This window comes from Manis pentadactyla, chromosome 2 (assembly GCF_030020395.1).
Source record: "Manis pentadactyla isolate mManPen7 chromosome 2, mManPen7.hap1, whole genome shotgun sequence".
Lineage (NCBI taxonomy): Eukaryota > Metazoa > Chordata > Mammalia > Pholidota > Manidae > Manis > Manis pentadactyla.
Genome location: NC_080020.1, coordinates 50,820,887 through 50,839,074, shown reverse-complemented (window position 1 = coordinate 50,839,074; position 18,188 = coordinate 50,820,887). Strand labels below are relative to the sequence as shown.

Here is an 18,188-nt window from a genome sequence, read left to right as displayed (position 1 = left end):
CCCTCTAGTTGCAGGACAGCATTTACATTTGTCACAATGTTCTCCAATATACAGATTTAGAAAGTTTCCACATGTCAAACAAGACTGTATATGAAACAGTTCTGTATATTGTGTTTTATGAAAATGCTAAGCATTATTATATAATCACATTATAGAGAAAAATCCAAAATTCAGATTAACCCTAAGATTTATTCATAATTCATGAAATATGTTCTTAATCTCCCACCTTATCTACTTAAAAAGAAATGTAAAAGTCACTCACCCAATATTTAACAACAACAACAACAATAAAGGAAAAAAGAGGTTATGGGGTAAGTGGAAGTTCCTGTGGCCAGGAGCCTCACCTGAACCTGAGTTGCTTGATGATGAAACTGGCCTGCTGCTGGGCTACTGCTTCCATACCCATAGGCAATATGCTATTACTGACTGAGTCACTATAGACAGAGCTCTGCCTGATGCTCTGGGCAGAGGCAGAGATAGAGGAGGATTACAGACCTGCAGACTGCTGTATGCAGATGTAATTCTAGTGCTCAACCTATTGGCTGGAGAACAAGCCAGGTAATAAACCCTTTCACCCAAGAATTTTCCATTTTCATTCCTCTAATCCATGGTGAACTTGCCCGGGACTGAAACCCATTGGCAAGACAGAGGTAAACCATCTCAACTTTCTATCACCACACAAGGACTGACAGAAAGAAATTTTAAGATACAAACCCCAAGGGTTCCTCTCCAGGGGCTATGCCACAAAGATAACAGAAATTCAAATTGTTTCAGCAGAAATTCACAGATCATTAAATTAATTCAAAACTCAACAGGGCAGCAAACTAACAGTTTACCCTTACTGTATTTGATTACAGCCTGCACATTTTCACAAATATAAATCTCCTTTCTTTCTACCATTTAAAAGGGCAAGCAGGTGAAGGTCATATTTAAAAGCACAATGCAGAGCTGATGCCAGAGTCAAACCTTAAATACACAGATTTAAGGGCTAACGCAGCACTGGGGAGAAGGCTGGAAAGGTTAAATTCAGAAACAAATCAGAGGACCCACCTTGCTTGGATTCCTGGTTCTCAGGCCCTGGGTGCATCTGAATCACCTAGGGAAAGTTTCAGGCTTTATCCAAGCTAAGGTCCCACCCAGACCACTTAAGCAACCCCTGGTTGTTTTCAAAGCTCCTCCAGGTGGCTGTAAAGTACATACAAGGGTCAGCACCACTGGCCTGAATAGAAGAGCGAAAGAGGAGGAGGAGGAGGAACAGTCAGCCTATGTAGGAGAATCTCAAGTCCACAAATTGCCCTGATACTGGATGCTTCTCTCTGCCCCACCTCACCAACAGAAGGCTTTCTCAAAGGCCACGTCCAGGAGCCTTCTCACCTCCCTGATCAATTTCTGTATGCAGGAGCAGCTCTGGAGCTCTTCTCTCCCTGCGCTCATTGCTCTATCATTATAGTGTGTGGATAAAGTGGGGTTACTATGGCCAGGATTCTCACCTGGCCCTGCTCAGCTTGCTCACTACACAAGTGTGGGCAATATGATGCGATTGACTCTATATAAAGAGCTCCGCCCAGTGCTCTGGGCAACACGGTGGCAGGGCTGCAAGGCTGCAGGAGAGCAGAGATTGAAGTGGTGGCAGCACAGAGGACAGAGACTGAGAAGGCTGCAGGGGCAGACAAGCCCAGAGGCAGAGACCGGCTTACTGCATGCAGACTCGTTCTGAGTGAACAGGATTCTAGTGATTGACCTGCCATCATGGAAATAAAGTTGGGTATAAGCCCTTTCACCCCAAGAATATTTCATTGTCATTTTTAGGTCTCATTGAATCCATAGTAAACTTGTCCAGGGCTGAAACTCAGAAGCAAGACAACAAGATTGCTTCAATAAGCACTTTCTTCCAAATACATACTCAGTGTTTAAGAAAATAACATACTGAGTTTTTATTTTAGTTTTAAACAACATGGGTTTTCTATAGGATACTAGAGAACAACTACAGGGCACTAGTGCTGTGTAACAAATTCCACTGAAACTTCCTGGCTTAAAATAAGAAACATGTATTATGTTACAAAGTATCTCAGTGAATCTTCAAAAAAACCCTATAAAGAAATCAAGAGCCAAAGATTCCCATCTGAGAGTCAGGAATCCAGGAGCAGCTAAATCAAGCTGAATGTTTCTGGCTCATAATCTCTTTCAGGATGTTGTAAGTCAGAATATCAGCCAGGGCTGCAGTCAACTGAAGGCTTAGCTTATTCTGAAGGATCAAATACCAAAAAAGGCTCCCTGTGGGGAAAATGGAAGTTCCTATGGCCAGGATCCTCACCTGACCCTAAACCCCTTAAGGATGTAATTGGCCTACTGCTAGGCTACTGTTTCGACACCTGTAGGCAATAAGCTATTATTGACTGAGTCACTATATAAAGAGCTCCAGCACTGGGCGGAGACAGAGATGGAGGTGGATTACAGACCTGCAGACTGCTGGATGAAGAGGTGATTCTAGTGCTTGACCTACTGCTGTGAGAACAAAACTGGGTGTAAACCCTTTTACCTGAAGAAAATTCCGTTGTCATTTCTCCATCTCACCAAATCCATAGTGAACTTACCCAGGGCTGAAACCCTCAGGCAAGACACTCACTTACCTGGCTCTTGGCAAGAGATATTCTTTTAAAAGTAAAAATATTTATTTTGTAAATAACAATTAGATTTGATCTAAAAACAATTTTTACCAAAAACAAAATAATCCTCATCTATTTTACACCTATTTTATATGTTTAAAAAATGGATACAGTATCTCTTGAACACCAACTGTGCATTTTGAGTGGTGCTTAGGGTGCCAAGTACATGTAAAATGCATGGTGGATGCAATATGGATATAAATTTAGAGAAAGGAATCATTACTATAATGAAGTAGTTTGAAACATTTTAAAAAGTACAAAAAGTTAAAATAACCAATAAGCATGAAAAAACACTCAACTTTAGCAGCAATCCAAAAACAAATAAAACTCCACATTTTCCTTATCAAATTGACAAGGGCATTTCACATGCTAATGTTCTATGCTCTTGAAAACCTGGGAGTATAAAATTAAATAATGATAATAGCAGCTAGGGTGCATTTCCAGGTAATCATAGCAACTTTATAAGGAAGTTATGAACGAAATGAAAGGACAGAGATTAAGCAAATCCTCATTACAGCTTGCAATTGGAAGATTCAGGATCGATCACAGCTCTCCTAATTCAATAATCTAAGTATTAACCAATTATTCTAAGTGCATCCTATCTAGAAAATATTTGGCCTTTAACAAACCCCCCCCCCCCACCCAAAGCTCTAGCATTCAGATCCAGAAATACCCCTTCTGGAATTCTCAGGCTGAAGACAATGAAAAACTAAGCCACTAAGCTAAGGCTGTACATGTTCACACAATGGTATATAAAACAAATTGACCAGAGCAGATTAGAACAAGATCATACAGATTTCAAGGTGGAAGCTGGTTTTAAAGGTTGCTTAACCCATTCACTGTACAAGGTTATTCAATATGAAAAAATATTTTTCAATGTGGAGAGACACAAAGGGAATCCTTTAAAAATTAGTTTTGCCTTTCTTCCTTCTTCCTAGGCCTGCCCAATTTCTAACCTCAGGAGTCAATGAGAGAGAAGGTCTATCAGCTTTTATAATAAACAAGCCCATAATAAATGCATTTTTAGAACCTCGGTTTTCTCTTATGTATGGTCCTCCCAGTAGACCTGTCTTTGCTATCAACTCAGAAATCAGATCAAGTAAATAGTGTGAGTGTTCATAAAACCAGACTAATACTTTGTTCATGGGCGCTCAACGAAATGTAAATGGACTTTTAAAAAAATGGCTTCAAGGTGTCTCATCCTGTGCCTCACAGACCTCACAGTAAACAACCTGATGTTTACTGGAAGAAAGAAGCTATTGGAGGTTGTCTTGCTAATGGGTTTCAGCCCCAGGCAAGTTCACTATGGATTCAATGAGAACAAGGAATGACAATGAAACGTTCTTGGGGTGAAAGGGTTTTGCCCCACTTTATTCCCATGGTGGCAGGTCAATCCCTAGAATCCCATCCACTCAGAGTGAGTCTGCATGCAGCAAGCCAGTCTCTGCCTCTGGGCCTCTCTACCCACACAGCTGTCTCAGTCTCTGTCCTCAGCACTGCCACCACTCCAGTCTCATCTCCACTCTCCTGCAGCCTTGCAGCTGTGCCACCATGTCACCCAGAGCACTGGGCAGGGCTCTTTATATAGAGCCAATAACAACGTATTGCCTACATGTGTGTAGTGAGCTAGCCAACCAGGGCCAGGTGAGAATCCTGGACCCAGGAACCTTCACTTTATCCACAGAAGTCTATCCTTAAAGAAAAAAAAAAAAAGCCTGACAGTATACCTTCATTAGAGCCAGTCAGAGAAACAAGGTTAGCCCATGTTAAAAAGAGGTGTTTATTCAATAAATATTTACTGTGAGCCCACTATGTGCCAGACATTGTAGTAGTGTCTTGCCAAAGGGTTTCAGCCCCAGGCAAGTTCGCTTTGGATTCAATGTGATCAAAGAAAATGACAGCAAAACATTCTCAGGTGAAAGGGTTATACCCAACTTTATTTCCAGGTGGCAGGTGAGTCACTAAAATCCCATTTACTCAGAATGAGTCTGTATGCAGCAAGCAGGTCTCTGCCTCTTGGCCCCTCTATCCACACAGCCGTCCTCTGGGCCTTTGTCCTCAGCACGCCACCACTCCAGCCTCTGCTCTGCTCTCCTGCAGCCTTGCAGCCCTGCCACCATGTCACCCACAGCACTGGGCAGCGCCCTTTATATAGACTCAACAGCCATGTATTTTCCACAGGTGTGCAGTGAACCAGTCAACAAGGACCAGGTGAGAATCCTGGCCACAGGGACTCTCATTTCGTCCACAAGTAGGTATTGAGGAGACCTCAGAGAACAAATCCTAAGAAATTTTATTAATTCCTGCTCTCATGGAGCATACATTCTAGTGAAGAGAGGCAACAAACAAACCATTATACAGTATGATATTATCCATTAAACAGTATGTTAGAAGGTGGTAGGTATTAAGAAAAAAAAGCAGAAGGGACTTAGGGTAAGTGTGTTCAGAGGAGGAAGGGAAGGCCTCAGAAAGGAACCACGTGAGCAGACTTGAAGGGATGTGGGTAAGCAAGGTAGAATTCTGGGGGAAGAGAATTTGACGCAGAAAAAAAGCAGGAGCTGAGGTCCCAAGGCCGTAATAGGCTGCATGTTTGAGAAACAAACTTTATTCCTGACAACTTGATGAATCTTAACTATGAGAATTCAGAGTACTTAGATATTGTTTTATTATCTTTTAAGAATTCTATTAAAAAATCAGGTAAATCTCAGAGTGGAGCGGAAGATGGCAGCATGAGTAGAGCAGCGGAAATCTCCTCCCAAAACCACATATATCTATGAAAATATAACAAAGACAACCCTTCCTAGAATAAAGACCAGAGGACACAGGACAATATCCAGACCACATCCGCACCTGAGAGAACCCAGCGCCTCGCGAAGGGGGTAAGATACAAGCCCTAGCCCGGCAGAAGCCAAGCGCCCATCCCCCCAGCTCCTGGTGGGAGAAGAATAGGCAGAGCGGGAGGCAGACGGAGCACAGGACTGCCGAACACCCAGCCCCAGCCATCCGGGCCAGAGTGCAGACACAGTACATGCCCAGGGGGACCTGCATGCTAGGGAAACAGGGCAGCAAGAACAGTGAGCGGGCACCGGAGGCCGGGTGCTGGAGAACATAAGAAAAGCACGCGACAATTTTTTTTTTTTTTTGCCGTTTTGTTTTGGCGAGCGCTTTTCGGAAGTCTTAAAGGGAGTCTTAAAGGGACAGGGCCCCCAATACGAGGGAAACAGGGCAGCAAGAACAGTGAGCAGGCACCGGTGGCCTGGCGCCGGAGGACACCAGAAAAACGCGCGACCATTTTTTTTTTGCTGTTTTGTTCTGGCGAGCGCTTTTTGGAAGTCTTAAAGGGATAGGGCCCCCAATACTAGGGAAACAGGGCAGCAAGACCAGTGAGCAGATGCCTGAGGCTGGAGCCAGAGAATAAAGAAAAACGAGCGGCCAGGTTTTTTTTTGGTTTTTTTTACTTATTTATTTATTTATTTATTTATTTATTTTAGTCGTTGTTTTGTTTTGGCGGATGCTTTTTGGAAGTCTTAAAGGGACAGGGTGGGACACTTAATCCAGAGGTAGGGAACCCGGGGATCACTGGGCACCCTAACACCTGGGCTGCAGGGAGCAGAGAAGCCCCTTACAGAGATAAATAGCCTCCAGGCCGCTCCCCCTCCAACGCGACTCCAGCACTTTGGAGCAGAGGCCCGAACCAGGCCACGCCCACAGCAACAGCGGAGATAAACTCCACAGCAGCCGGGAAGGAAGCAGAAGCCCATTCTGCACGCAGCTACCCAGCACAAGCCACTAGAGGTCGCTGTTCTCCCAGGAGAGGAGGGCCACAAACCAACAAGAAGGGAAGTTCTTCCAGCCGTCACTCATCCCAGCTCTGCAAACTATTCCTATAACCATGAAAAGACAAAGCTACAGGCAGATAAAGATCACAGAGCCAACACCAGAGAAGGAAACAGACCTAACCAGTCTTCCTGACAAAGAATTCAAAATAAGAATTATAAACATGCTGACAGAGATGCAGAAAAATACGCAAGACAAATGGGATGAAGTCCGGAGGGAGATCACAGATGCCAGAAAGGAGATCGCAGAAATGAAACAAACTCTGGAAGGGTTTATAAGCAGAATGGATAGGATGCAAGAGGCCATTGATGGAATTGAAATCAGAGAACAGGAGCACATAGAAGCTGACATAGAGAGAGATAAAAGGATCTCCAGGAATGAAACAAGTTAAGAGAACTGTGTGACCAATCCAAAAGGAAAAATATCCGTATTACAGGGGTTCCAGAAGAAGAAGAGAGAGGAAAAGACATGGAAAGTATCTTAGAAGAAATAATTGCTGAAAACTTCCCCAAACTGGGGGAGGAAATAATCGAACAGACCACGGAAATAGACAGAACCCGCAACAGAAAGGATCCAAGGAGGACAACACCAAGACACATAATAATTAAAATGGCAAAGATCAAGGACAAGGAAAGAGTTTTAAAGGCAGCTAGAGAGAAAAAGGTCACCTATAAAGGAAAACCCATCAGGCTAACATCAGACTTCTCGACAGAAACCCTACAGGCCAGAAGAGAATGGCATGATATATTAAATACAATGAAACAGAAGGGCCTTGAACCAAGGATAATGTATCCAGCATGACTATCATTCAAATATGACGGGGGGATTAAACAATTCCCAGACAAACAAAAGCTGAGGGAATTTGCTTCCCACAAACCACCTCTACAGAACATCTTACAGGGACTGGTCTAGATGTGAGCACTCCTAGAAAGAGCACAGCACAAAACACCCAACATACGAAGAATCGAGGAGGAGGAATAAGAAGGGAGAGAAGAAAAGAATCTCCAGACAGTGTATATAACAGCTCAATAAGCGAGCTAAGTTAGGCAGTAAGATACTAAAGAGGCTAACCTTGAACCTTTGGTAACCACAAATTTAAAGCCTGCAATGGCAATAAGTACATATCTTTCAATAGTCACCCTAAATGTTAATGGGCTGAATGCACCAACCAAAAGACATAGAGTAATAGAATGGATTAAAAAGCAAGACCCATCTATATGCTGCTTACAAGAAACTCACCTCAAACCCAAAGACATGTACAGACTAAAAGTCAAGGGATGGAAAAACATATTTCAGGCAAACAACAGCGAGAAGAAAGCAGGGGTTGCAGTACTAATATCAGACAAAATAGACTTCAAAACAAAGAAAGTAACAAGAGATAAAGAAGGACACTACATAATGATAAAGGGCTCAGTCCAACAAGAGGATATAACCATTCTAAATATATATGCACCCAACACAGGAGCACCAGCATATGTGAAACAAATACTAACAGAACTAAAGGGGGAAATAGACTGCAATGCATTCATTCTAGGAGACTTCAACACACCACTAACCACAAAGGATAGATCCACTGGGCAGAAAATAAGTGAGGACATGGAAGCACTGAATAACACAGTAGAGCAGATGGACCTAACAGACATCTATAGAACTCTACATCCAAAAGCAACAGGATATACATTCATCTCAAGTGCACATGGAACATTCTCCAGAATAGACCACATACTAGGCCACAAAAAGAGCCTCAGAAAATTCCAAAAGATTGAAATCCTACCAACCAACTTTTCAGACCACAAAGGCATAAAACTAGAAATAAACTGTACAAAGAAAGCAAAGAGGCTCACAAACACATGGAGGCTTAACAACACGCTCCTAAATAATCAATGGATCAATGACCAAATCAAAATGGAGATCCAGCAATATATGGAAACAAATGACAACAAAAACACTAAGCCCCAACTTCTGTGGGACGCAGCAAAAGCAGTCTTAAGAGGAAAGTATATAGCAATCCAAGCATATTTAAAAAAGGGAGAACAATCCCAAATGAATGATCTAATGTCACAATTATCGAAATTGGAAAAAGAAGAACAAATGAGGCCTAAGGTCAGCAGAAGGAGGGACATAATAAAGACCAGAGAAGAAATAAATAAAATTGAGAAGAATAAAACAATAGCAAAAATCAATGAAACCAAGAGCTGGTCCTTCGAGAAAATAAACAAAATAGATAAGCCTCCAGCCAGACTTATTAAGTAAGAAGAAAAGAGAGTCAACACAAATCAACAGTATCAGAAACGAGAAAGGAAAAATCACGACGGACCCCACAGAAATACAAAGAATTATTAGAGAATACTATGAAAACCTATATGCTAACAAGCTGGGAAACCTAGGAGAAATGGACAACTTCCTAGAAAAATACAACCTTCCACGATTGATCCAGAAAGAAACAGAAAATCTAAACAGACCAATTATCAGCAACGAAATTGAAGCGGTAATCAAAAAACTACCAAAGAACAAAACCCCCGGGCCAGATGGATTTACCTCGGAATTTTATCAGACATACAGGGAAGACATAATACCCATTCTCCTTAGAGTTTTCCAAAAAATAGAGGAGGAGGGGGTACTCCCAAACTCATTCTATGAAGCTAACATCACCCTAATACCAAAACCAGGCAAAGACCCCACCAAAAAAGAAAACTACAGACTAATATCCCTGATGAACGTACATGCAAAAATACTCAACAAAATATTAGCGAACAGAATTCAAAAATACATCAAAAGGATCATACACCATGACCAAGTGGGATTCATCCCAGGGATGCAAGGATGGTACAACAATCAAAAGTCCATCAACATCATCCACCACATCAACAAAAAGAAAGACAAAACCACATGATCATCTCCATAGATGCTGAAAAAGCATTTGACAAAGTTCAACATCCATTCATGATAAAAACTCTCCGCAAAATGGGAATAGACGGCAAGTACCTCAACATAATAAAGGCCATCTATGAAAAACCCACAGCCAACATTATATTGAACAGCGAGAAGCTGAAAGCATTTCCTCTGAGATCGGGAACTAGACAGGGAAGCCCACTCTCTCCACTGTTATTTAACATAGTACTGGAGGTCCTAGCCACGGCAATCAGACAAAACAAAGACATACAAGGAAACCAGATTGGTAAAGAAGAAGTTAAACTGTCACTATTTGCAGATGACATGATACTGTACATAAAAACCCCTAAAGACTCCACCCCAAAACTACTAGAACTGATATCGGAATACAGCAAAGTTGCAGGATACAAAATCAACACACAGAAATCTGTGGCTTTCCTATACACGAACAATGAACCAACAGAAAGAGAAATCAGGAAAACAACTCCATTCACAATTGCATCAAAAAAAATAAAATACCTAGGAATAAACCTAACCAAGCAAGTGAAAGACTTATACTCTGAAAACTACAAGTCACTCTTAAGAGAAATTAAAGGGGACACTAACAGATGGAAACTCATCCCATGCTCGTGGCTAGGAAGAATTAATATCGTTAAAATGGACATCCTGCCCAAAGCAATATACAGATTTGATGCAATCCCTATGAAACTACCAGCAACATTCTTCAATGAACTGGAACAAATAATTCAAAAATTCATATGGAAACACCAAAGACCCCGAATAGCCAAAGCAATCCTGAGAAAGAAGAATAAAGTAGGGGGGATCTCACTCCCCAACTTCAAGCTCTACTATAAAGCCATAGTAATCAAGACAATTTGGTACTGGCACAAGAGCAGAGCCACAGACCAATGGAACAGACTAGAGAATCCAGACATTAACCCAGACATTATTAACCCAGACATATATAACCCAGACAATTAATATTTGATAAAGGAGCCATGGACATACAATGGCGAAATGACAGTCTCTTCAACAGGTGGTGCTGGCAGAACTGGACAGCTACATGTAGGAGAATGAAACTGGACCACTGTCTAACCCCATATACAAAAGTAAACCCAAATGGATCAAAGACCCGAATGTAAGCCATGAAACCATTAAACTCTTGGAAGAAAACATAGGCAAAAACCTCTTAGACATAAACATGAGTGACCTCTTCTTGAACATATCTCCCCGGGCAAGGAAAACAACAGCAAAAATGAGTAAGTGGGACTATATTAAGCTGAAAAGCTTCTGTACAGCAAAAGACACCATCAATAGAACAAGAAGGATCCCTACAGTATGGGAGAATATATTTGAAAATGACACATCCAATAAAGGCTTGACGTCCAGAATATATAAGGAGCTCACACACCTCAACAAACAAAAAACAAATAACCCAATTAAAAAATGGGCAGAGGAACTGAACAGACAGTTCTCCAAAAAAGAAATACAGATGGCCAACAGACACATGAAAAGATGCTCCACATCACTAATAACAATGAGGTATCACCTCACACCAGTAAGGACGGCTGCCATCCAAAAGACAAACAACAACAAATGTTGTCGAGGCTGTGGAGAAAGGGGAACCCTCCTACACTGCTGGTGGGAATAAAAGTTAGTTCAACCATTGTGGAAAGCAGTATGGAGGTATATCAAAATGCTCAAAACAGACTTACCATTTGACCCAGGAATTCCACTCCTAGGAATTTACCCTAAGAATGCAGCAATCAAGTTTGAGAAAGACAGATGCACCCCTATGTTTATTGCAGCACTATTTACAATAGCCAAGAATTGGAAGCAACCTAAATGTCCATCAATAGATGAATGGATAAAGAAGATGTGGTACATATACACAATGGAATACTACTCAGCCATAAGAAAAGGGCAAATCCAATCATTTGCAGCAACATGGATGGAGCTGGAGGGTATTATGCTCAGTGAAACAAGCCAAGTGGAGAAAGAGAAATACCAAATGATTTCACTTACCTGTGGAATATAAGAACAAAGGAAAAACTGAAGGAACAAAACAGCACCAGAATCACAGAACTCAACAATGGACTAACAGGTACCAAAGGGAAAGGGACTGGGGAGGATGGGTGGGTAGGGAGGGATAAGGGGGGGAGAAGTAGAGGGGTATTAAGATTAACATGCATGGGGGGGTAGGAGAAAAGGGAGGGCTGTACAACACAGAGAAGGCAAGTAGGGATTCTACAACATTTTGCTATGCTGATGGACAGTGACTGTAAAGGGGTTTATAGGGGGGACCTGGTATAGGGGAGAGCCTAGTAAACATAATATTCGTCATGTAAGTGTAGATTAGTGATACCAAAAAAAAAAAAAAAGGGCTTTTTCTGTGTGGTAACCTCTAATGAGTTCTACACAAGGGTATAAAGGGCATATAAAAGTGTAGGCAAAGAGTCTGTTTGTGTTTATACAGAGGACCAAAGCCTAATTGGGCTACCCCGAAAATGAACTAAGATACGATATGAAAAAGAACTTCCAACATCAGCACTCTCTGGAAGACTCATGCCAGAAGATGATCATCAAAAAACCCCAACAAAGATCCACACACTGCTACAGCTGTAGATTCACTCATCCCACCAGTTCCTGGACTTGCCATGGGAATGAGGAAGGAGATATCTAAGCTGGCCTGTGCATACAGTAAAACAACAAATTTGACTGGATCTATACTGCTGGAACTCAATCAAGAATTAGGAGAAGTGCAAATTGTAGCGCTCCAAAATCTTACAACTACAGACTATTTACTGTTAAAAGAACGTAAGGGATGTGAACATTCCCCAGGACTGGATTGTTTTAATTTGTCTGATTTCTCTCAGACTGTTCAAGTGTAGTTGGACAATATCCACCATATCATAGGTAAGTTTTCACAAATGCCTAAAGTGCCTAACTGGTTTTCTTGGTTTCACTGGAGATGGCTGGTAATTACAGATATGCTTTGGTTATGTAACTATACTCCTATTATGTTAATGTGTGTGCGCAATTTAAGTAGTAGCTTGAAACCTATACATGCTGAAGTTACTCTACAAGAAGATATGTCAAAGAAATAATCAATCTTCCCATGTTTTCTTCCGCCTGCTACTTCTATAGCTTTTCTTCTTCCTTCCTAATTACAACCCTTAAATAGAATTCATGCCTCATATCAAATTTACCGAGTATCATAAATCTTCCAAGTGGTAAAGATACCTCAAGACAAACGCTGGGCATAGAAGCTACAGGGCATAAATATGCAAAGAAATAAAAAGCTAACCTTTTCAAACAATAAGGCTCCTCTCTCACTTACCAACTTTACATTTCCCTGTATGGCCCCGGAAGATGACTGGTTAGCCAGAGACGGGTAAGATTCCTCAAGGGAGGAACAACCTAAGACAGGCACAGTCACAGAGGGGCCATCAGGTGAGAAATTGGGGATCAACAGAGGTGAGGCTTAGAACCTCACCCCCCTGTTCTGAGAGCAATCTTCTGCATACGTGGATGTTTTATTGCCCTTGTCTAGCTTGGATTAACACATAGTCTACAGGCACACACTTGATCGTCTACATTTGCTCTCTTACAACACTAAACTATGTTTTCTACCTTTATCTTGTATCTACCTACCACTTCAGCATTTTATTAAAAATAATAATAATAAAGAGAGAAATGTGGTATCCACATATAAATCAAGTATAAAAATCAAATGAGTATTCATATTTGAACTGACTGTTTATAGTTCATAATGCATAAGCAAAACCGAAGGTTTCTGTGATGGCTGCCCTTGTACTGTTCACCATGTAAGAACTTATTCACTATGTAAGAATTTGTTCTCCATGTAAGAACTTGTTTGTTATGCCTCAGAAGATTGGAGACTGACGAAAATTAGGCTTGGGGTGGATTAATGATTGTGCATTGAGCATTGACTCCCCTATACAGAATTTTATTGTCGTTAACAACCATTTGATCAATAAATATGAGAGATGCCCTCACAAAAAAAAAAAAAAAAAAAAAATGTATACACTTCCAATGGTAAAATAATAAGTAACCGGGATGTAATGAATATAGTCAAGATATTGTAACAGCTTGGTATGGTGATAGCTGGTACCTAGAATTGTCATGTATATAAATGTTGAATCACTATGTTGTACACCTGAAACTAATGTAATGTAATACCATGTGTCAACTACCCTTCAATAAAAAAATAATTATCTAAAAAAAAAAAAAATCAGGTAAATCTAAATAAAGGCTTTCATGCTTAAGATGGCCATCCAAGACAAAACACTGTTTTGAGGTCATGTTTCTCTAGAAAATGGACACCCTTAATAAGCACACCTAAACAAAACTGTTGTGACTTTGATCTGAGGTAGGGCCATCCAAAAAGACACCCGCTGAAGGCAGTTACAGTTAAGCAAAGCAGCCACCCTAGGGAATGAGCCTTAGTACTACGGCCCCCACCAGGTACTCCCACCCCAACCCAGATCAAACCTTCCAAACCACTCAGTTTTCATCAGTATTTCTCCTGATGAGCCCTCCCTCACTCACGATGGTAACAACGACCAGCTCTGATTTATCCCCTGCCGATGTTCCAGCCACACTAGGTTCTTCCCTCTCAGCCTAGAACTTCAGCCTCCACATCATCCCATGCAACCCAAATATGACTCTCTCGGGAAGGCTTCCCTCTCATTCCATCTAAGCCCTGTTGTCACCACCGCCTTTTCCTCCCCACACTGTAAGGACTCCAAGAGTTGGCCTCCTCACAGCATTCAGGGCCGGGCCCAGTACCTGACACCTGAAATGTTCGCAAAATACATTTGTGCAATGAATGACTGTCCCAAACAGCCTATGTTTTTTGTTGTTCTGTACTCCACCCCAAGGTGGAATCCCAGCTCTCATCACCTCACCACTGCTTCACTCCACTCCAGCCTGCAGTGGTTAACTGCCAGCTTACCTCCCAAAAATACCCTCAGGACTGTCCTCTGCTTCAACTTATCACACAGCAGGTCTTAACTTCTCTTCATGGTTTTCAGGTCCTTCCCATCTCTAATTACACCAACGGGATACAATCTGATTCTCCTCTGTGCCTCCAGGCTCAGCCAGCCTCCTCACTGTCTTCCAGGAGTTTCACCGGCAATCTTACTTTCTGTATATCCAAAGCCCACTTATCCTTAAAAGTCAAAGTTAAGACCCTCATGACTCACACTTCAATATTGCACTTCCAGTCCTGATCTCTATTTAACTGTTCTCTTATAAATTTCATGTATGTTCATTTTGCATCCTCATGACAGGCTAACTACTGTCAAGAGGGGAAAGGCATTAACATGTACTGAACACTACTGGGTGTCTGACATTACCGAGATATAAAACATGTAGGTGCACAGTGAGTACTATTAAAATTTCCATTCAAATGACTGACTCACATTTCCCTTTGGGCAACCTTTCATTGCATATGGTCTTACTCTATGATGTACTCTTAGAGAAGAAAATAATAAAATCGCCCTCAAAAATGGACTGTTTAAAAAATCAAAATGCTCATGAATCTGAGAAAGAAAAACAGCTTCACTCTCCTTTCCCTACCAAATCAGTCACCCTAGTTGTTGAAAACAGGAAATTTAATTGCTTTTCCTGGGCCTTATCCACTCTATGAGGGGAACTGAAAAAGCCAGAAGGAATCTGTAAAGCCTGAGTAATGAAGAGTTGATTGTGGCTCCAAACTAGATGAACCACAGACACAATCTCCTGGCTGGAAACCCAGCACCTGTTGCCACAGTCACCTTAGACACAACCATCAGACTTTTAGAGCTAAAAGGAAACTTGGCTATTTATCCTAATGTTCAAATGCTTATGTCAAACATGCATTTAACATATTCATTACCCAGGGTCTACAGAATCTTTACTTCATCCTTTCCTCAGTTAAGAACTAGAAGTTTCTTTATAAAAGGAAACTGATGCTTGGCCAAGTTGCTTATTAATTTTGAAGAATTTTTTTAAATGTTACCCCTGCGTGCACTGACATGACCAGAAATACCAGAAATTGTGTAATAGCAAAGATACATGTGGAGTGTATATGCTTTATTCTCAGCCCAAAAATTTTAATTTATGGGAAAGCATAAAATCTATTAACAAGCATAAAAATTACAGATGTTTCTAAATATTTGGTTTCTTGCTGGGTCTTACTCCTTTTCTGCCTATAATAGGAATCTAACACAAGAAATGCAGCCAAATGGTTCCAAGTAGTCTTCTCTGAAGAACAGATTAGCCAAAATGAGAGCCAAATTCTGACAAATGCATTTAGCAAGACTCAGAAATGACTAAGCACCAGTCAGCTTAAGCCACCTTTGATCATTTTTGGTTGAGCATGCTTAGAAATCTAGCAACTCAGCATGTCTAATACACCATGGATTCCACTCAGAGCAGCACTATTCAGTAAGTATGGGGGGATGGGGGAGAAATAGTGCATGCCACCCCAGCCTCAAGCAGAAAGGACAAAATTATCTGTTTGAAGATGAAGGTGGAAACATATTCAGTAGACCCCCTTATCCGTGATTTGACTTTCCCTAGTTTCAGTTCCCATGGTCAACCACAGTCTAAAAATATTAAATGGAAAATTCTGGAAATAAACAATTCATAAATTTTAAATTGTGCACCATTCTGAGTAACATTGAAATCTGATGAAATCTTGCATTGTCCTGCTCTGGACATGAATTATCCCTTTGTCCACACTTCATTCACCAACACCCAGTAGTCACTTAGTCGTGTCATCAGACCGACTGTCACACTGTTGCAGTGCTTGTGTTCAAGTAACCCTTATTTTACTTAATAACAGCCCCAAAGCTCAATAGTAGTGATGTGATGCTGGCAATTGGATATGCCAAAGAGAAGCTGTAAAGCACTTCCTCCGAGTGAAAGGTAAAAGTTCTCAATAAGAAAAGAACGTAAATGCTGAACTTGCTAAGATCACAGTAACTATTGTTACAGTACCCGGTTATAATAGTTTTATTTTATGATTTGTTATTGTTGTTAATCTCCAACTAGGTCTAATTTATAAATCAAACTTTATCATAGGTATGCATGTGTAGGAAAAAACATAATATATGTGGGATTTGGTGCTATCGTGGTTCCAGGCATCCCCTGGGGGTCTGGGAACATATCCCAGATAAAGAGGTACTACCCCACTGGTAAAAACCACAAGAGAGTGGTTTTCATGCCTGTCTTCTGCATTGTGCTGAAAACCACAGCGGTCTTCCTTGGGAACATGGCTTTGGTTAACCCAGCAGACACTGCAGCAAGAGGAAACACATAGGGAAAGGCACACGAAGACCCAGCAAACTGTAAGCGGCTTAGCACATTAAATCACCACCTTTCCCTGAAGAAAAAAAATCCTGGTGTTGTTTTCCACTTTTCAGTGACACCCATGAGAAGCATTTTAAAATGCTAATCAATTTACAAGGAAATTTCCAAAAAAATCATTTTTTCAGTAAAGCAAGGTACATCTTGTTGTATATGTACACCTGTTTTCACTAGCCCTGATTTGTACACTTTTAAGAAAATGTTTCAGGACATAAATATTTCTCATCTTTTGAAAAGAGTATTTAAAAGGAAGATAAACAGATTCCTAAAGGCAGTCATATATTCACTAAACACAACTGACCCAAATATTAAAATGGTATGTAAATGTTAGGTCCCTGCTCGTTTTCCCTCTGGTGCATGATAGCACGTGTGTGCATGCACACAAACAAATAGTTCAGCGTTTTCCAGCAGGTGCAGGAAAAAAACTCAAGGAATTTTAATCTGAAAAATACAAGGAGCCCACGTTTTTCACCACCCTTTACAAAGGAAATTTGTGACCTATGGAGATCAATCTGCTTGCTGTCAGCCTGGGGTATGGTTTCCTTTATGGCTGCTCCTGAGGAGCCACCATCAAGCCTGTGTCAATACTGATGTTTCCATGACATCGTCACAGCCTGCTCTCCCCCGGTGTGTGTGATGGCTTATAGGCAGTCTCAGGGAAAGCTCTTCTGGGCTTTTGGGACAAAGATCCTAGGAAATAATGATTTACTAGAGTTCTCATGATCCTTTAAAAAAGGCTATTCAGATCCTTACAAAGGACAAATCATAATAAACTCAATGTCTTCATCACTGAAATTAACAGAAGAATTTTAAGTCTTCATTTATGACTCACAGTTTACTCCTACAAGGAATTTTAGTAAGTAAATCCTTCCAGGATTTCCAAATCTAAACTTCATTTTTGAAACACATCATCCAGTTACAGTTATCAAGATTATCTAAATTGAACTTAACCTTTTTTCGCTCAGGGAAGGCAAACTACTATGCTACCAGAAATGCAAACGAATTTATTGTCAGCTATGACCTTCAAAAATTTGAAAAGCTGTACATGAAGGTCAACAGAGAAAGAGAGAGAGAGAAGAAAAAGGGGGAGGAGGCTGGTAGTTGTTTTCAAAGTAATCTCTGTCCAACCCAGTTAATCAGTTGTCTAGTTAGGAAATACAAATACAAACAAAAAGCCCTTTTTTTGTTGTTTTTTTACAAATCAAACACCAGACACAATGTCATTTTTATTATTAACTTTTCCCCTGGTTACTAAAAACAGTGCATGTCATTGTAAAAACTTAGGAATGCAGAAAATGTACAATAAGGAAATATAAGTCACCCATAATAGAACCACCCAGAAATAGAACTATTAGCACATTACTGCATTTTAAATGTATTTTATCTCCAATTTTTAAATCGTGTATGACACTAAAG

General features: G+C 40.8%; 1 protein-coding gene across 3 annotated transcripts in view; it reads right to left on the bottom strand.

Moving 5' to 3' along the window:
* EPB41L4A (erythrocyte membrane protein band 4.1 like 4A) overlaps positions 1-18,188 on the bottom strand; it is a 278,688-nt gene that overhangs the window by 243,363 nt on the left and 17,137 nt on the right. The window lies entirely within an intron of this gene.